Consider the following 20,722-nt stretch of genomic DNA (forward strand, 5'->3'; position numbering starts at 1 on the left):
CGCGTCGGAGGCTCCGCGAACCCGGCCCGAGGCTCTCCCGGCGGCGCGGTGAAGGGTGCCGGCGGGGCGGGCGCCCAGCGAGAGCGTTCGCCACCCGCGGTGCCACTCCGGCCTGGGCCGCTCGCGGGAGCCGGGGGCGGGGAGGCGGGAGCACCGCCCCGCCAGCGCGCCCCGCCCGTGGGAGAGGAGGGGCTGCGGCGCGGTGGACCACTGGAGGCGCAGCGCCACCGCCGCCGCCGCCGCCGCCGCCGCCGCCGCCGCTGTCGGTGCTGGAGTCCGCGGCTCCGCGCAGGCAGCGCCCGCGCCTCCGCTCCCCGGCCAGCCCGCGCGCCCGTCTGCCCGCCCGCCTGCCAGGGCCGCCTCCCGCCGCTGCCGCCGCAAAATTGGCGGCGCCGCTGCTCGCCTTCCAGGTAGGTGTCCTAGCGCAGAGGGGACCCCGCGACCTGGCACCGCGGTGCCCGCACCGCGGCCCCGGGGCATTGTGCGCGTCCGGAGGGCCGAGGACTCGGAGGGACGCGCGGGTGGGCAGCCGGGCTTTGGGCCCTGGAGGCGTCGCCGCCCCATGGGGGTTCCGCTGGCCGGTTAGCCCGGGCGGCTGGGGCGGCGATGCCAGTCCGGCCCCATGGCCAGGGTGGGAGGGGGCGTCTGGGTCAAGGTCCCCCCGCTCGCCACCCTCCCTTCCCCCTTGTTGTCGGGGAATTCCGGCTGCCTGGCTCCCGCGCCCACATTCCTCCGCGCTGCCCGGCGCCCCCGCTCCGCCTGGCTGCCGGGGATTGAAGCTGGGGCCGAGAGGACTGATGTAATTGTCAGCGGAGAACCGAACCCGCGCGGTGAGAGCGCCGGCGCCCGCGCCAGCTCCAGCTAACGCCTACGCCGCACCTCCCAGCGAATCCCGGGAGCCGACAGGAGCGGCTGGGGAAGTTGTGGCATTGGGTTTTATTTGTGCGCGTGCACTGCGGACTGCCCTCGCGGGGCACCCCTGTCCACCCGCTGCTGGCTCCCCTGCAGCCTTGGTCTACACCTCCAGCCAGGGCCGAGTCAGCTTTCCCTGGTTCAGACCGGGACAGCGTTTGCATTGCAGTCAAGACGTGCTTCCCCTGCATCGAGCCGGGAGCTGCCCGCAGATCGTGTCGCCGGGGATGCTGGGGAAGGAGGGGAAGGGAGACCTGGGGAGGAAGCCGGGAAGAAGTAATGACACCAGCAGATTTTTTTTTTTTTTTTTTTTTAAGCCTCTACTGTTGTGGGCACATCTGCATGACACCTTTGGAGCTGTTTTTGAAAGTTATGACCAGATACTGATTCTGTGGCAATTCTGTGATATACCTGAACGATAGCTTAAACATAGAGACCCAAAGCTGGGGAAAGCATTACATAATGGACATGAGGCAAATGACTCGAAACTAAGTGAACCCACTGGGTTACCAGATTATTTCTTTCTCCCAGACGCAAAGTCCTATAGGTTTTTTTTTTCTCCATACGAATTTCCTTTTAAAATAATTGAACTAGTTTTAGCAAATTGTATGTTATGTTCACTTGTGATTCTTTTTCCTAAATAATAAAATTTTTCCATGACATCTTTTCTTAAAAAAAAAAAATTGCATGCTAGCGGATAGTTGTATATTACAGAGCTGAATCATAAATGTAGTCTTTCGTCAAAAGTAAAATTCAAAAATATCCCGTCTTCATATCATTAACTTTGTTTTCCTCCTGGTTGTGTTTTTTCCTCCCTCCTCCACCCCCATTTGTTTTTTGGAAGCATTTCTACAGTTTTAGGTACTGCAAGCTCACAATGTTGATATTCCTATCCAATGCTACAGCATTGCAGATACAAAGACTAATAATAAATGAAACAGAAGACCTCCCAGTAACTCAGAGTGAGCAGAGTTCCCAAGGTCGAAGGGAAGCTGCAGTGTAACTCCGCTATAATCACCTATAGAGAATATGCATAGTCCTCATTGAGTTATAAGGAAGGTCCTGATTGGTGGACTATTATTATTATTCTTTTGCCCCTGGATTTCTTTTGTTTCCCCTAAAAATAATTTTTTTCTCAGTGTAGAAACAAAATATTTAAATTAAAATCTTTGCTTTTAGAAAACCTAAAAATCCTGTTTTTGCTCATGTTTTCAGTTTTGTTGTTGATAACTTAATTATACATTCAGTGGATGGTTTCCTTTTGGGATATCTCAGTTTCAAATTACGGTGGTTTATCAGATGTCTCTTGGTATATAGTGTGATGAGATTCTGCTGAACTTCTACAGGATCTCCTAAGTTTTCTCGTCTCTAGATTGCTTTAAACTTATGTTAACTTTACTCTGGGAAGAAGGATAAAGTCCTTCTAGGATGAAATATTTGTGGTTGGAGATCTGTAGTAGCACTGCAGAAATAGAATTAGGTTAATGTATAAGTAGGTAAAAGTTTTATGTGACTTTATTCATGAAACTCTTGGATTAGGGAGGAAATTTAAATTTCATTAAAATGCCTTGCTTAGGTAGCATTCAGTGATCATTCAATGAATAATTACTTATGAGCATCCATCTGTTCAAGACACTGGTCTAGGTACTGTAGGAACTACAAATAATAAAAAGATGTCTCTGCCTTCAAGAGTTTGTAGTCTAGTTTGGGGGGTAAGTCATGAATTCTCAAGAGTTTTTTTTTTTTTAACTGCAAAGGTTAAGTAATGATTATAATACTTTTTTAAAGTTCGTTTTTAATCTTACGAAAAAGGTCTCATGCTACCCACTGACTTCTGGGAATTTTTTTCTTCTCAACATTATGTCACCGTGATTGATCCATGTTGTATATAGCTGTAGTTCACTGACTTTCATTGCTGTGCATGATTCCATTATGTATGTGTAGCAATATGTTTCCCAGTTCTGCCAATGGCTTTTTTTTTTTCCCCACTTGAAAAAAGTTTGCAGAGTCCTCCTCTGGTCATTCATGCTTCCTGGGGCACATGTGCAAGTGTTTCTCTTGGGGAAATACCAAGGTACAGAACTGTTGATTTGTAAGATGTGTGAGTATTCAGTTTACTAGATATTGGCAAATTATTTCCCAAAATTGTTGTACTGATTTACACAAGCCAGGGAAATAAGCAAACACAAATCGTCAAATACAAACAAGCATTTATATAGGTGTGTGTGTTGAAATACATTTTTTTTTTTTAAAGCAAGGGAATTAACTTAAATCCTAGGACAGCAATTGTCTTCTGAGAGGACCAGGGGGATGGCATGGGGAGGAACACATAGGTGGATATAAGTTATTGGTAATAACTTAGTAGCTAGAGTAAGTTCATAGGTGATCATCATATTTAAAAAAAGAAAGAAAGGAAGAAAGAAAGAAAGAGGGTCTCCTGCATGTATCAGTAATAATTTAAAATTCTAAGAAAAAGAAAATAAGCACAATATAGAGTTATCATAAGGCAGACAAGGCTCCTGTACCAAAAGGCCCACCAGATGTCAGTTGAGGAATGAGGAAGCAGTGCCTTTGTGTGGGCATGTATTGTGTAGAGTTCATGGCGGAGGCTTATGGGAAAGATGAGCAGGAAGTGGCCTTGCTGAGAAGAGGAACCTCAGCCATCTTGGACAGAGGAAGTGAACAGAAGTGGAAGAAGCCATGGGAAATTTTCCAACAATGAACCACTCAAAGAGTTTATTAAAAAGTCTAGAGAACTGATAGATGGGGGGTGGGAAGGGGGAGAGATTCAAGGCAGGATCCCTGGTTTGGAGGTTACTGATTGAGATGAGAGTTCTCCATCTGGAGAGAACTAAAAAGAAAGAATGGATTTTAAAAGACGCTGGGAGAAGAATCCAAGGCTTAAGATCCTAAGTAGGAAAAGAAGGAAGGAGTCAAAGATGTTTCACTTTAATGAAAAGAAATAGAGAAGTTGTGGTAGGAGCTTTTAGTGTGATTTAGACATGTCAAGTTTGGGGTAATAGATATTCAAGCTGATGTCTGAAGATAAGAACTTGGAGCTGGTGGGCAGTTAGGACTCTCACAGTGAAAACTGATTTTCTAAAGATGTATCTGGTGCGCGTGGAAGAGTATCTGAGAGGGAAGAGTACATAAAATGCATTTGTGTAATTTTTAATTTACTTGTGTAAAGGAGGTAAATGATCAGTGGGCCACGGTGTGAAGAAGCTGTTTTGGATCGACAGGAAGCAGGTTCAGGAAATTGAGAGTGTGTTGGCATCACAGTCAGAGGAATTGGAATCCAATTTTTCTTGACAGTTTACTAGTTGTGTGTAATTTGGGGAAACAGACCACTCTAATCCTCAGTTATGGCACATCTAAAATGAAGATACTAATAGCCATTTCCCATGGGTTCAGGGAACAAGATGTAATTGAGGGACTGGAGCCTTGAGGGCTGATGTTTGCTTTCATACTGTGTCCCGTCTAATGTTGCAAAGTAATGGCACATGCATTTATATTCTCTGACGTATACTCCCTTGAAAAAGATAAAGGATTTCAACCCTTGAAGTTCTCTTCATTATAATAAAGAGTTGCTTATGTTCTCCTGTGGGGACAGGTAGGGCTTTTTATTTCCAGGGCTGTTCTGGAATAATATATAGTGTCATTTTGATTGAATACCACTTTAGCTGGCATTCTAATTTGTAAATATTATGATAGGTATTCAGCATTTGCTCATCCTATTTTAAAATTCCTTTTCTGATTTTACTTATATTTCTTGACTTCTCATCCTTTCTAATGTTCTTTTCTCACTGATTTCACACCAGCTGATATAATGATTAGTGGCTGTATAGTTTTCTCCAAGGCAATCTAATCCTCAGTTGCTTTTCCTTGGCATAGTGATTTGGAGAACATCTTGACATCTTGCTGGTAGTTCCAACAGCAGTTGAATGGAAATGTGGCAATATTTTAAAGAAAAAAAAGAAAAAGAGAAAGACAGACCTCCCGAAGGAAAAAGTTTGTTGTTTACCATTAGAGTCAGAAGTTATCAAAAAGCTCCTAAGAAAGTAAAGGACTCTCTCCATAAGCCTCTATTATTCAGGGATGATTAGTCGTATTTCTTGCTTCAGCTACACATTCCCTACAGCCCCTAAATAGATATAAATATTTACTGATTTGAAGTCCAGACTGGACTCAGTAGCTTTGGTCAAAACAATGAGCTAAAATTAATTTTAGGGATAACTGACATGATATTCATCTCACTTAGTGAAATTGGTAGTCTGCTCTTCTGGCGTGGTTCTGAGTTTCCGTGAAGTTGGAGGCAGTTCTGCATCTATACGTTCAATTACCAAACCCCAGGCTGATCATTTTCACAGAGAGGTGACCAGAGTCTGTGGGTCTTGTGTGAATTTGACATGGGCCATCAAGTGCCTGCCTTCTTCATTCAGCCCATCTTTATTGAGCACCTACTATGTACCACACACCATATTAAGTGCTGGGTCATAAACCTGTCTGCCCTCAGGGTCTACCCATGATAGAATCTACTGAAAACAAATTACTATTGAATATGTATGCGTGTGTGTGGGGTGGATCTGGCTTTGGTTTTGGAATTTGCATGAAGTATCTATTTTTTCTTTTGTTCCTTAAACTTTTCCCAGATTTATGTTTAGACCTCCTTGAATTGAGAGTGCTATGGGGAAAAAAAATGTGGTCCCTGCAAAGAACAGTTACTTTAAATGTACTTCTGTTTTATTGACTTTTTAAAGCAGACGGCTTTAAACTCATGGTAAGTTCTTTTGTCATGAAGACATTTCAGTGTTGTCAAATAGGAGAAAGACAGAGGTCAGGGAAGGGAGAGCTGGGTGGGTGAAGTCAGATTGGTGAGAATGGAATGTGTCTTAGCACTGAATTGATTTTTAAAGGGAAAAATAGAAAATAGACAAAGATTAATGGTTATTAAAAGATCCAGCTGTATTACAGGGAATTGACTATATTGAATCATGATGGTCTCAAGTTGAGGTTCCTGGTGGGTTACATGAACCCTTCTCTTTGTGTTCACTTAGTTTGTGTAGTAGTATAGTTTTTTAAATCAGTTTTTTTTTTTGAAAGTTTATCTTTTTTAGTAATCTCTACCCCCAATGTGGTGCTCGAGCTCACAACCCTGAGACCAAGAGTCACATGCTCTTCTGACCAAGCCAGCCAGGTGCCCTTGGTGTAGTTTTTATATTAAAGTAAATCATAATGTAAAAGTTGAATGTCTTTAAATTATAAGGATTACCTTAATTATAGGAAGCAGAAAAGTCCAGTGACTCTTTCTGCTACTGGTTTGGCAGTTTACTTGAAAGTAAACCTACCGTGTGTGAGGATATTCCATCCAGCAAGACCAGTGTCTCAAAATCTATAGTGAGCTGTCAAACAGCAGAGCTAGAAAGGAGGCCAAAGCAGGTAGCTTATTATCCAGCACTGTGTAAGGGATAACTGGGTTAGAGAGAGTGTTAAGTATGTAACTTAACTCTTAAACTTCAAATAAGTTTGAATAAGTAAATATGTAAACAAGTTTAAGTAAAAGTAAGTTTAAGTAGGTAAATAACATTTAAATAAGATATTGGCAGATTGTCATTTGAATCCGTTTCTCCAGGGTTGACGCTGAGTACAAAGAATTCATGATTAATACACTAAAAATTATCTTCTCCTTTAGAGATGATGGATTATGTTTTTCTCTGCTCCAGAAAATCTGTTTATCAATTCACATATATAAAATATATGGAGAAAATACTCAGGCGCTAGAAATACTCATCTTTGCTTGATGGCTGGTGCTTGGATGACCTTTATATTAGATTAGTAAGATGTTAGAGCTGAAGGAAGTTTAAAAAATCATCTATTCCAGGGCGCCTGGGTGGCTCAGTTGGTTAAGCAACTGCCTTCGGCTCAGGTCATGATCCTGGAGTCCTGGGATCGAGTCCCACATCGGGCTCCCTGCTCAGCGGGGACTCTTCTTCTCCCTCTGACCCTCCTCCCTCTCATCCTCTCTGTCTCTCATTCTTTGTCTCGCAAACAAATTAAAAAATCTTAAAAAAATCCTCTATTCCAAACTCTCCCATTTTCCAGCTGGGTGACCTGAGGCCTAGAGACTTGCCTAGTGAGGTGCAAGCCCCATGTACAAATATAGCTAGAAGATAATGTGCCAAATAACTTACTTCTGTTGGGGGGTAGCAGGAAATAATGCTCTGCCCTAAATTTTGAGTAAGTGAATGAGAGAATGAACTAATATCAATCTCTGCAGTGGAATTTTAACCTTCTTTTGTATCATTCTCTTCTTGAGTGGCTGGTGTAGAAAGTGAAATCATACGTGTGTGTGTGTGTGTGTGTGTGTATAATTTTCTTGGGTTTTTAGAGAAAAGACTTTGTTCTGAGGGTATGATGAAAGGAATGACACTACAAATATCATTATTTAAAATTTTTTGCTGTTTCCTTTTTTATCCCCACAACTTTGTCTTTTAACTCCATGGGCAGGGAAGGATAGAGAAAAATTATATTATCCTGGGCTAGATACTTTTCTATCTCTTTTCCTTTGGCATTCTCTTTCCATATGCTAATATAAGAGAAAATCAAAGTGTAGAGGGAATTGAGTCAGGAATAGAACATTAACTTCTACTTTTTTATCTTGCATCAAATCGAGGCAATTCTCACCATAGCTCTTGGGAAGACCTATCCACCTTTTGAAAAGAGCATGGAAGTAGAAGGGAGAACAACAGCAGTATATTTTTAGAATCTTTTTTTCAAAAGTCAAACCTAAAATAAACCTGGCCTCAATTTTTAGCAATAGCTTTATTTCACATCTCCTATCAGTGCCTAAGTTTTATCCTAATTTGAAGAAGTTTTTAATTTTTTTTAATACATAATGCAGTGTTGCTATAAGTAGCACACTATGATCAATTACTAAAGTTTAAAGAATAAAGTATCTAAAAGAACATTAAAATTAAAAAATTGTTTCATGTCATTTCTGGAGATAAAGTCTGATTTTTATTTTAAATTAAGATAACATTTTTGCTTTCTGTTTATCTGTCACAGCTAGACAATCTTTTGCATATTCGCACCCCATCAGGCAACAATCTGAGCAGTTTTTGTTGTATAATTTTCCTAGAATAGAAAAAGTAGCACAGTTTGAATGGCATGTTGATTATGAAAAGACATTAATGAAATTCTTTTTGATCTCCTCTGATCTCAGTAAACTTCAAATCGAAGTAAGAACTATAAAAAGAGTGTGATCTCCAAGGTAGGCCAAGCAAATGTAGGGTTCACGTGAAACTCCATGAAGAAAGTAAAGGAGGAGCGCGCAGAATCTGCAAGAACTCGGGGTAATGGGAGAGGAAGGTCCAGGAAGGCAGGAATTAGAGAGCTATTCTATGCCAGTTTGTCTTCCAGTCTCATTTCAGTCCCATCTGATGGAGGTCAGATGTGAGGGAGGCTATCTGCCTCTACACTTAAAAAAAAAATAAAAGCTTTTAAATATTTTGAAGAACATAGAATGAGTAAGATAAAAGAGTGATAAATTAAACGCCACTTAAGGAAAAATATTATCTGTACCAGAGAAGATAAACATTACCACATGAGAAAGAAACTATACCATGTCACAAACAAGGTTTAACTCCTTAATATCCAAAGAGCTCCTATAGATCACTTAAGAAAAATGACTGTTAATCTAATAGGAAAGGGGGCAAGGGAATGAACAAACAGTTCACAGAAAAGGAATTACAAATGGCACTTAGAAATATGAAATTATGCTCAACTCATGATAAGAGAAATGTAATTTTAAACTATTTAAGTAGCGCTTTCCATACTATTAAGTTGGAAAAGATTTTGATGTTTATGCCATCTTATGGTGGCAAGGCTCTGGGGATAACTGACAGGTTCATGCATTACTGGTATGGGTACAAAATGGTACAGCATCTGTGGATAGCAAAATTAAAAATTCACCTACCTTCTCACCCCTGGAAATCTAAGAAACTTTTTAATCGATCTATTTGTACATCACAAAATTAATTTGTGCAGAGATGTATGTCCATTGCAGCATTATCTGTAGTGGCAAAAGACTCAGGGAAAGCTAAGTATCTAGAAGCATGGGATCGGTTAAATAATTAGGAGCAGAAACAAAACTAGGTAGCTATAAGTAACAAACTGTTACCAATTACTAAAGTTAAAAAAGTAAGATCATTCTGTATTTGCTGATATGAAATGATTTCTAAGGTATAATAAGGGAACAAATCAAGGTGCAGAGTGGGATATGGCCATGGGTGTTAAATATGAGTTTATAAATACATGTTTATGTGTACAACTGCAAATACTATCTCTGGAAGATGACATAAGAAACTGGTAACAGAGATTGACTCTGGGGAGGAAAACTGGGTGGTTGGGGTGGGGATGGGAAAGACACTTAATTAGGACACTTATTTAGTATACCCCTTACTACCTTCTGAATTTTTATTTTTATTTTTTTGAAGATTTTATTTATTTATTTGACAGAGCGAGAGAGCACAAGCAGAGGGAGCAGCAGAGGGAGAAATAGCCTCCCTGCCAGGGAGCCCGATGCGGGGCTCGATCCCAGGACCCCGGGGCCATGACCTGAGCCAAAGGCAGAAGCTCAACCATCTGAGCCACCCAGGTGCCCCTATCTTCTGAATTTTTAAACGTGTGAACATATTATCTATTCAAACCAAGATAATTTTAAAATTTAAGGAGTACAAACTTTTAAGTTATAAAATATTTAAGTCATGGGGATATAATGTACAGCATAGGGGATATAGTGACCAATATTGTAACAACTTTGTATGGTGACAGGTGTTAACAAGACTAATAAATGGGGATCATTTCATAATGTATAAAAATTATCGGATCACTATGATGTACACCTGAAATGAATAGGATGTTATATGTCCATTATTTCAATTAAAAAAATTACTTAGGGATCACTGTTACTGATCAAGAATGTTGAGTAGTTGTAACCAAGCAGCTATAACAAGTAGTTGTTATACTTGTAACCAATAGCATTCCTTTGCAACTTTGGGGCTCATTCTGATCTGATGTAAGAACATGGTAGTTACCATAAAGACTCATCCTTACCCTGACAGGCTAAAGTCCAGAGAAGAGGGAAACCGCCAGTGGATGCCCTTTGGGACAGAGCTGCTGGCCCCTGCCCTTTCCACATCCAGGTCTCTCTCTGCCAGCACTTCAGTCTCGCCCCCTCTTACCTCATCATTCCTGAAACCCCACAGCAGTCACTATCCCCGACAACTCAGAGACTCCTTCTTGTTCCCTGTTCCACCAAGGGTCTGCCTTTGGCTGCCCTTTGGGAATTTTGTCCTCCCAAGCCAAGCAGAAGCTCCTTTTCAGGCCAGTTTATACTTGCTCAGAGTATTAGAAGTGAATGATCATTCTGACATTCTTTAATCTTACCATCTTTCTCAGGATCATTAATTTATTTGACAAAATATTTCTTGAGCACCTACTAAGTCAGAAAAGGCCACAAAATCAAAAAGTGTTCATGAAATTGACATTCTAATAAAAGTAAATAAAAAGTAAAAGATAGTTAATTGCTGTTTTAGATACTTTTAAGAACAGTGAGGACAATAAAAGTGATGGATGGGGCCGAGAGGAGTGGGTAGTGGTGGTGGGTGTATGTTTCCCAGCACTGCTATAACAAAGTGCCAGGAACTGGGTGGCTTAAAACAAAAGAAATGTATTGTCTCAGTGCTGGTGGCTAGAAGTTCAAAATCAAGGTGGGTCCCTCCTTGCCTCTTCTACCTTCTGGCAGCCCGTCATTCCTTGGCTTGCAGTAGCATAACTGAGTTCTCTGCTAACCTTCTTCCCATGTCTCTGTTTGTGTATCTCCTGTTTGTATAAGGACACTGGTCACGATGGATTAAGGGCTGACCCTTCTCCAGTATGACCTTATCTTAACTACATCGCAACAATCCTATTTATGAATAAGGTCATATTCTGGGGTATTGGGAGTTAGGAATTCAGCCTATCTGTTTGGGAGATTATAATTCAATCCATAACAATGGGCTTTCTTGGGTGAACTGACTAGGGAAAAGGCCTTGCTAGGTAAAAACATTTGAACTGAACCTCACTGATGAGAAAGAGCAGTTGTGAAAATATCTGGGTGCAGATCCTTTCCTGCCAGTGGGAACAGCAAGTGCCAGGACCCAGGGAATGAGCCTGTTGGAATCTAAAGTTTTACATTTTAATTTAATTTAATTTAATTTAATTAATTTATTTTTTAAAGATTTTATTTATTTTTTGACAGAGACAGCGAGAGAGGGAACACAAGCAGGGGGAGTGGGAGAGGGAGAAGCAGGCTTCCTGCCGAGCAGGGAGCCCGATGCGGGGCTCGATCCCAGGACCCCGGGATCATGACTTGAGCCGAAGGCAGATGCCCAAGGACTGAGCCACCCAGGCGCCCCTATTTTATTTTATTTTTAAAATATTTTTATTTATTTATTTGACAGAGAGAGAGAGACTGCAAGAGAGAGAACACAAGCAGGGGGAGTGGGAGAGGGAGAAGCAGACTTCCTGCTGAGCGGGGAGCCTGACGTGGGGCTCGATCCCAGGACCCTGGGATCATGACCTGAGCCGAAGGCAGATGCTTAACAACTGAGCCACTCAGGCGCCCCTAAGGTTTTACATTTTTAAAAAGGCCAAAAAGAGTATCTGGTTTGGGCAGGTTACTTTTATGGTTAAAGTCAATAGGATTTTACTTTTGAACATTCTTGGATGTTTTCACTTTTGGTAAGGCAAAGACCGAAACATTTTTTTCCTTAAAAATTAACTGTTGAGGGGGGTGCCTGGGTGGCTCAGTCGGTTAAGCGTCTGACTTTTGATTTCGGCTCAGGTCATGATCTCAGGGTCGTGAGATCCATGTTCAGCGTGGAGCCTGCTTGGGATTCTCTCCCCCCTCCCCCCAAAAAATTTAATTGCTGAAAAATCAGACCTACAAGCAGTGGCTTATCACATTTTAAGAATTTTATTGCTTAAAAATTTGCTTTGCATTTTAATGGTAGAATTCTCCATCACTATTTTTGGGTTATTAACCTAAAAACTTTAAGTATAATAACATCTGAGAATTAAGTAGACTGTAGTAATAGAGATTATTTTCTAGAGGTAAATTAATTAAGGCTAAATATGGCCTTTAAAAACCTAACACCATATATTAAATTGTCATTTTCAACAAGATTATAACATTTTTGTAGTTCTTCTCTGTGATACCTAATGCTAAGTAGCATTAGCATGATTTATATTACATATTCATGAAAATTCTTAGTTTTCTTGAATTGAAAATTGATTCAGAGTACAGAAGAATTTATATGGAAATATAAATTTCCTGGGATAGTCAAGAAGATTCCATGTTAGACTGGTACCATCTTTTAGCATTCAGAAATTAAGATGAGGTAACTTAAAATATTGTAATATTTAATGCAAAATTGACACAATGTGATATTTGCATTAAGATGTTATATATGCATACTTTAGCCAGAACTTTCATGTGGTTAATACAGATATATTTGTTTATATTAAAGAAAAACATATTACTTATGAGTAACAATCTTCTGCAAAAAATTCTGAAGGAGTTAAAAAATGCTTATGTAAAATTAGATTTTTACAGAAAATGGCTATTTAGGTAAGGCTGAGGGTCAAAAACATAGACTGGGGCCAAGGCTGCCGGGTTCGAATCCTTGCTTGGCTTTGTCCAGCTGCATGACTCTGAATAAGTCAATTAGCTCTACTTTGCTTTGGTTTCCTAAAATGGCAAATATAAAAATGGTGCCTAACACAGAGGATTGTTAGGAAGATAGAGTGATTAATGCATATACATTTCTAAGAACAGGGCACATAGTAAGTGCAATGTAAGTGGTAGCTGTTATTATTTTTACTGTGTTAATTAAAAATTAACTATATTATTCACTAGTTAGAAACTTACTATGTAAAATATAAATATGGTTATAATGTCTTTTTTTTAAAGATTTTATTTATTTATTTGACAGAGAGAGACACAGCGAGAGAGGGAACACAGGCAGGGGGAGTGGGAGAGGGAGAAGCAGGCCTCCCGCTGAGCAGGGAGCCCGATGCGGGGCTCGATGCGGGGCTCGATCCCAGGACCCGGGGATCATGACCTGAGCCGAAGGCAGACGCTCAACGACTGAGCCACCCAGGCGCCCCGGTTATAATGTCTTTTATGCCTTGTTACAAATCAAAAGCTAATTTGAGAGAGAGAAGAAAATTGTCAATGGTATTTGTAAGGCTCTGTTTTAATATTACTAATCTGTCAAAAGTATTTTATACGCTGACCCACTTGGTTACTGATAGCAATGACTATGTTCAAGAGATTTTGTTAGGTCTTAAAGAAGAAAGAAAGATGATTAAGCTGTCAACCCTGCTCCCAAGAACCTGCCCATCCGAAAGGGGAGATAAGGTATAATTTAGTGTAATACCAAGTGGAATGAGATAAGTGTCACGGCGAGAGTGTGATTCAGTACCGCGAGTGCCTGTGGGGGCTGTGTAGTATCTGAGGAGGTTTTGTGGCTAAGAGGGGCATGGATAAAAACTTAGGGACTGACGACATTTTTAGGGGGTGGGGAGGCTAGGAGAAATCTGGGGTGGAGGAGGAACAGAGAGATGGATGGGTGAAGGACCAAGAATCATGTCCCCGAGTTAAGAGAGGAAAGAATTTCTGGGAAAAGAAATGGGCTATCACAAATATAATAGAAGAGTCAAGGAGAATGAGACTTTAGAAAGACTGTGAAAAGCATCCCCTCCTCATCCTCCTTGGGCCAGAGATTTGGTTGGGTATTCATTGGCTTTTCTTGACAAAATAGCACATAACAGAATTTCTGAGACATGGCATATAACTGAAAGAATCATCAGGTCAGATAAGATATCATTTATTTATATTGATGTGATTCAAATATGGTAAAATTTCTAGTTGTGTGTGGTTTTTTAAAAATTCTCTAAAGAGTACTTTCAAGACTAGCTACCATTTGTTTAGCATTTTTTTGTCTGACAAGCATCCTCCGAAACAATTGAGATGATTATGCTCTTGTTTAAAGCCTTGCAGATGCTCTTGCAGTTGATATTGTCACTTTCATTTTATGGATAAGGAAGCCATGGTCCAGGGAGGAGGTGACCAACTCACAATCCAACTGTAGCAAGTGACCAAGGTGGATTCGAACCTGGCCTGTCTGGCTCCAAAGCCTGGACTCTTAACCAATTTTAGGTGATAATTGTTCGGTACCTTCAAGGTATTTTAGATGCAGAGTTGTCAAGAGCCAACTTCTGATGACTGGCCACACTGGCCTTGTTGCTGTTCTTTCAGTAACACACCCCCGTGCACCCCCATCCGAGAACATCTTCCTTATGGGTTTATTTGTTTTTTGTCTCCTTTCACTGTCTATCTTAGTTACTGCTGTATTCTCAGGACCTAGTTCATGATAGGCGCTTAATATCTTAAACACAGAAAAATGTGTTTTAAAATCACTTTTAGTACTGTTTCTGGAAGCTAAATTTTAGCATTTGGATATATGTTTTCAGTTCTTTATAGATTGCTTTCTTTTTCTCAGCAATGAATCATGATGACTTCTTGGGTCATCCATTATTCTTCTAAACTTAATTTTAAAAATAGACTTTATTTATTTATTTGAAGATTTTATTTATTTATTTGACAGAAAGATAGAGAGGGAGCACAAGTAGGCAGAGAGGCAGGCAGAGGGAGAGGGAGAGGGAGAAGCAGGCTCCCTGCTGAGCAGGGCCTGATGCGGGGCTTGATCCGAGGACCCTGGGATCATGCATGACCCGAACCAAAGGCAGACAGACGCCTAACCGACTAAGCCACCCAGGCGCCCTGACTTTATTTTTTTAAGATTTTATTTATTTATTAGAGAGAGAGGGAGAATGAGCACAGGGGAGGGGCAGAGGGAGAAAGAGAGAGAAGCAGACTCCTTACTGAGCAGGGAGCCCGACATAGGGTTCTATCCCAGGACCCGGAGATCATGACCTGAGCCGAAGGCAGAGGCTTAAGCGACTGAGCCACCCAGGGACCCCAAAAATAGACTTTATTTTTAAGAGCAATTTTGGGTTCACAGCAAAATTGAGCAGAAAGCACAGAGATTTCCCATATATCCCCTTCCCCCAAACAAGCCGAGCCTCCACCATCCACACCCTGTACCAGAATGGCACATTGGTTAAAATGGATGATCAACTTTGACACATCATCATCACCCAAAGTCCATAGTTTACAGTAGGTTCACTCTTGGTGTTGTACAATCTGTGGATTTGGACAAATGTATAGTGGACATGTATTCACCATTATCATCTCACACAGAATAGTTTTACTGCCCTAAAAATCCTGTGTTCCGCCTCTTCTTCCTTTCCGCCAACATCATCCCCTAGCAACCTCTGAGCCTTTTACTGTTTCTATAGCTAAACTTAATTTTTAATAGGTGTAGAATATTCCATTTTATTCATTTACCATGTTTTACTTAACTCTGGTTGGACAGCGAGGTGATTTTTCTGCATGATAAATAACCTGATGCATGGCCTTGTACACAGATTTTTGTTTACAACTCCGATTATTCCCCAAAATGGCCATTTGGAGGATTAAAGGATATGAACATTTTAAGGCCTTTGTTACGTATCCTCTAACAGCCCAATCCTTCAGAAGTTTTCTAAAACCATTTTTTCCCTCCCACTAAGAATGTATGAAGGAGCTTAGTAGGAAGAACTGTCCTATTAGTTGCAAAAATACAGACACAATAATAATCGCAGATGTATGTACAGTTCACTATGTGCCAGCCATTGTTTTAAGTGCTTTTCTTGATTTCACTCATCAAATCGTCACGATAATGCTGTTGGTTAGTACTATTATTAGCTCCATTTTAAAGATGAGAAAACCAGCACACAAAGAGGTTAAGTAATGGTCTTGCCCAAATGGTTTTCTTAACTGTAATGTAAGCCCGAAACCTCAGCTTATTGTGTCATTTGTTCTGTGTTTTTCTGGCCCACAGTACAAACTCACCAAATGTCACCAGTTGTATTCGGGATACAAGTAGTAGCATCAAAGACATATGAGAACTAAAATGATCATAGAGAATTTTTTTAAAAAAGAATTTATTTATTTGAGAGAGAGAGAGAGAGAATGAGCAGTGGGGAGGGGCAGAGGGAGAGAGAGAAGCAGACTCCCTGCTGAGCAGGGAGCCCGATGCGGGACTCGATCCCAGGACCTCAGGATCATGACCTGAGCCGAAGGCAGATGCTTAACTGACTGAGCCACCCAGGTGCCCTGAGAGTGATCATAGAGAATTTTATTGGCTCTTAGTTTTTCAGTTAATGGATAATTACTCAACTAGAATTTTCCTTAATTCTTTCCTTCAGACTTCAACCTCATCTAACACACTTGGCATTTAGTACATTATGTTGATTAACTACTACTTAATGACAGATTATAATTTCTTTTTTTAAATTTTCTGAGAAGAAACTGGATGTAGCATAAGTCCATCAGATGCTTTTGAATTCTTAACTCTGGCTTTGCTATTTTCAGTATAGAAGTGCTCTCTGGCAAATAGTAAAATATGGTCGAAATTATTATTATTTTTTTGACTAAAATTATTAATCCCAATTGGTAATTAAAAGAAACACAGACAATAACCCACTTTTCTTTAAACCAAATGAGAGCTTCCATGTGACAGCAGGTAAAGGCAGCATTTTAATTTTTGGCTTTACTGTGGAAATTCTGCTTTAAACAAATAAAAAGGCATACTCTTTTTCCTCCTTTCCACTGTTCTTCCCTAAACCTCAACCATTACCCTTTGCACACATTTCGTATTTCTGTTGATTTGCTCCTGAGGATGCTTGCATATTTGCTGCTAAATACTTTTCTGGGTCTTTTTAGAAAAAGACAGACTGGTTTATTGCCTAGGTTTGGGGCTGTATCCTTTGGTTTCCTGGCTCATTGAGATATTGAGTCTTCAACTTTTAGCTGCCTTTGAGTGAATGCTCTGGTGTCATGGGGAGACTCAGTGGGACTGATAACCATTAAGGGGTGCTTTTTTATTTTCACTTGTTAAATCCCCAAAACTAATGCTATTAGAGGGCTTTTCATAGAAATAGAAAGCTCTGTCTATTCATCTTTTTAACTCTCATGTCACATCGCCTTGTACATAGTGGGCATTCAGTAAGTGCTGTTGAATATATAATTCTTGTTAATTGATTCATGTAAAATTACACTGTACATTGTTTGTTATTAGAAATGTTAATTATGGGTTTATTTAGTTTGTGTTTACACTCTAATCTGTGGGAACATTGAAGGAAACGCTTGTAGAGTTTTTCCTTTAAGCTTTAAAGGAAAACACATATTTGGATAAAGCTGTACTTCTTTTTTCAAATGCCCATTTTAGAGTAGCCAACTGACAGTTACTTGCTTCTCTATGTAAGAAATATAGAAAAGAAATACTTGGAGTAAAATGCCTAATTATTCTTTGTAAACAGACCACATAATGTGAAATGACCAGGTTTAGGGATTACGTTTTTCAAAGCCAGCAATAAAGTAAACAAAGGTTAACATGCATTTCTTTAAGTTGAAGATGCTAGAGCTTTTTCATTGCTTCTTTTTGGTTTAAAACAGTCCATTTGACATTTCTTTGCAAAGCAGTAACTTATGAGTTAATTGCAAGTAAGGTTCTCTTTCTTCAGACACATTAAAAAACTATCCACAAATTTTTCTTTCCTCTCTGGCATAGGTATGATGTCTGTACTTAAAACAGGAAATTGGTAAGCTCTTTTTGAAGGTGGTCATAGAACCCTGACTTTGACAAGTTAGTTCACATCTGCCCCCAGGTTTTATTTTTTTAAGATTTTATTTATTTATTTGACAGAGAGAGAGGGAGACACAGCGAGAGAGGGAACACAAGCAGAGAGAGTGGGAGAGGGAGAAGCAGGCTTCCTGCCAAGCAGGGAGCCCAATGCGGGGCTCAATCCCAGGACCCTGGGATCATGACCTGAGCCGAAGGCAGACGCTTAATGACTGAGCCACCCAGGCGCCCCTGGCCCCAAGTTTTAGTTTAAAGATGCGACTTGGATAATAATATTGCATCTAAAAGTACTTTGTGCCAAGATATATTACTGGTGTTTTGGGGGGAGGAAATTACTTGATAATTTTATGCAGTTTTTTCATGCTTCCTTAGAATTCTTTCTAAAATGGATGGATTTTCTTTAGGAATTTCAGAAAGCTTTTAGGGGACTATTCCTAAAATTGTACGCTCTACATATATTATTATTTTGTTGAGAATTAAAGTTAAATTCATCTCTCTGATTCGAAGGTAGGTAAGAATCATGGTTAGTCCTCCGCCTAAAGAAAATATTGGTAGGCAATGTTGCGAGTTGGTGGGCGGTAGACAGCTGATTTCCATAAAATCAGAATGACAGCTTGAGAGGGAAAAATGGCCATGCTTCAAAATCATGGTTTTGGGAGGATTATTTTGAGAATCTTTTGTGACAGACAGATGCCCGAAGTATCTGTCATTATATTCTCTTGTCTCAATACCTAAGACTTCACTAGGACATTAGCGTTTCCAGCATTACCCAAATCACAGAAAGGATCTTCCAGTCTACCTTTCTCATTTTGTAGGTGAGGAACCTGAGGTTCTGAGAGGTTCCGGGAGGTGTCCAAGCCAGGGCCAGTCTAATACTTACCATCACATGTCTGGCTACTAATCTATCCAGACCTGGTACAGGGTACACATTAGGATTGATTTGCAAGTATGTATACAGATGTGGAGAAAGTGCTGATGGGACCAATGGTATTCTTTTTCATCCTGAGAAATCTGTCTACTGATTAGGCTGTTCTTACAATGCCTTTTCAGATATGATTTTAGCTTTAAAATCAAGTCACGTTGTAGGCAGAAGTAGATCCTGCCTTGGCCTGTTTGGGCTGCTATAATCAAGTACCAAAGACTGGATAGCTTATAACAACAGAAATTTCTTTCTTATGGTTCTGGAGGCTGGAAGTCTGAGATCAGGGTGCCAGCATGGTTGGGTCTGGTGAGGTTATCTTCCAGGTTATAGACATCTCATATCCTCACATGACAGAAAGAGTTGTGGTTTTCCTCATGTTTCCTCTGCTTGGGGTTCATTGAGCTTCTTGGATCTATGAGGTTTTAGCTTTCAAGAAAGTTTGAAAATTTTATACCATTATTTCTTCAAAATTTTTTTCTACCCCTTCTTCATTCTCCTTCCTTTGGGAGTCTGTATTTACCTGTATATTAGACTGCTTGCAGTTGTCTTACAGCTCACTGGTACTCCTTTTTTTTTTTTTTTAATTTTGTTTATTTATTTGACAGAGAGAGATAGTGAGAGCAGGAACACAAGCAGGGGGAGTGGGAGAGGGAGAAGCGGGCTTGCAGCGCAGCAGGGTGCCCAATGCGGGACTCGATCCCAGGACCCTGGGATCATGACCTGAGCCAAAGGCAGACGCTTAATGACTGAGCCACCCAGGCACCCCAGATACTCCTTCATTTTTAAAAATTCTCTTTTGTCTCTATTTCACTTTGGAGAGCTACTATTGCTTTGTCTTCAAGCTTAGTAATCTTTTCTTTGGCAATGTCTAAAATAATCCAGTCCAGTGTATCTTTCATCTCAGACCTTGCAGTTTTCATCTCTAGAAGTGATATTTGGGTCTTTTGAAATATCTTCCATATCTCTATTTAACTTTTTGAACATACAGAATACAATTATAGCTGTTTTAATGTCCTTGTCTGTTAATTCTAATATTTGTATCAACTCTGGATTGAGATTGATTGATTTATGTCCTTATGAGTCATAATTTCCTGCTTCTTTGCATTCCTGGTAATTTCTGATTAGATGCCAAATATTGTGAATTTTATCTTGTTGGTCCTGGATATTTTTTAATTCCTATAAATATTCTTCAACTTTGTTCTGTGATGCAGTTAATTTACTTGGAAATAGCTTGATTCTCTTAGGTCTTGTTTTAAGCTTTAGTAGGTAGGACTAGAACAGTGCTTAATTTAGGGCTAATTGCTTCCCAGAACTGGGTAAGACCCTTCTGCGTACTTTGTCCAGTGTCCCCTGAATCATAAGACTTTCCAGTGTGGCAGGTGGGGGCAGGCACTATTCTTGATTCTGTGAGAGTATGGGCACTGCACTGTTACCTCTAATCTTTCTTGACGTTTTTTTTCCCTTCAACCTCCTTAATTTCCTCATACCCGTGAGCAAGACTAAGCGGAATTCTTGAGGACTCTCTGCATCTCTCCAGAATTCTCTCTCTGTGAACTTCTCTCCTTTCCTTTGAACCATAGCTTCCTTGGTGTTCTGGACTTTCAACTCAGTAAGTCTGCTGGTTCCTGCCTGGCTTCTCCCTCCCTGTGCTGTGGCCACAACTCTTTTTTTTTTTTTTTTAAGATTTTATTTATTTATTTGACAGAGAGAGACAGCAAGAGAGGGAACACAAGCAGGGGAGTGGGAGAGGGAGAAGCAGGCTCCCCGCGGAGCAGGGAGCCTGATGTGGGGCTCGATCCCAGGACCCTGAGATCATGACCTGAGCCGAAGGCAGCCGCTTAACCAACTGAGCCACCCAGGCGCCCTGTGGCCAGAACTCTTAAGGCAGTAAGCAGATACAATCTTAGGATTCACCTCACTTTCCCATCTTCCAGAGATCACTGTTCTTGTTGCTAGATGGTGTCTGGGAAACTATTTCTTCATATGTTTTGTCCACTTTTTGGTTGTTTCTGATAGAAAGGCAAATTTGGTCCTT

The 20,722-nt window shown here is 40.6% G+C and overlaps 1 protein-coding gene across 10 annotated transcripts in view; it reads left to right on the forward strand.

Moving 5' to 3' along the window:
* The first annotated feature begins 340 nt into the window (after window positions 1–340).
* Window positions 341–20,722, forward strand: part of OSBPL6 (oxysterol binding protein like 6) — a 207,472-nt gene continuing 187,090 nt past the window's right edge. For all 10 annotated transcript variants that reach the window (XM_027587966.2, XM_027587969.2, XM_027587972.2 and 7 more), the window contains exon 1: window positions 341–410. The gene's annotated coding sequence lies outside the window, so the exon portion shown is untranslated. The remainder of the gene's footprint in view (window positions 411–20,722) is intronic.

Source organism: Zalophus californianus, chromosome 3 (genome assembly GCF_009762305.2).
Source record: "Zalophus californianus isolate mZalCal1 chromosome 3, mZalCal1.pri.v2, whole genome shotgun sequence".
NCBI lineage: Eukaryota > Metazoa > Chordata > Mammalia > Carnivora > Otariidae > Zalophus > Zalophus californianus.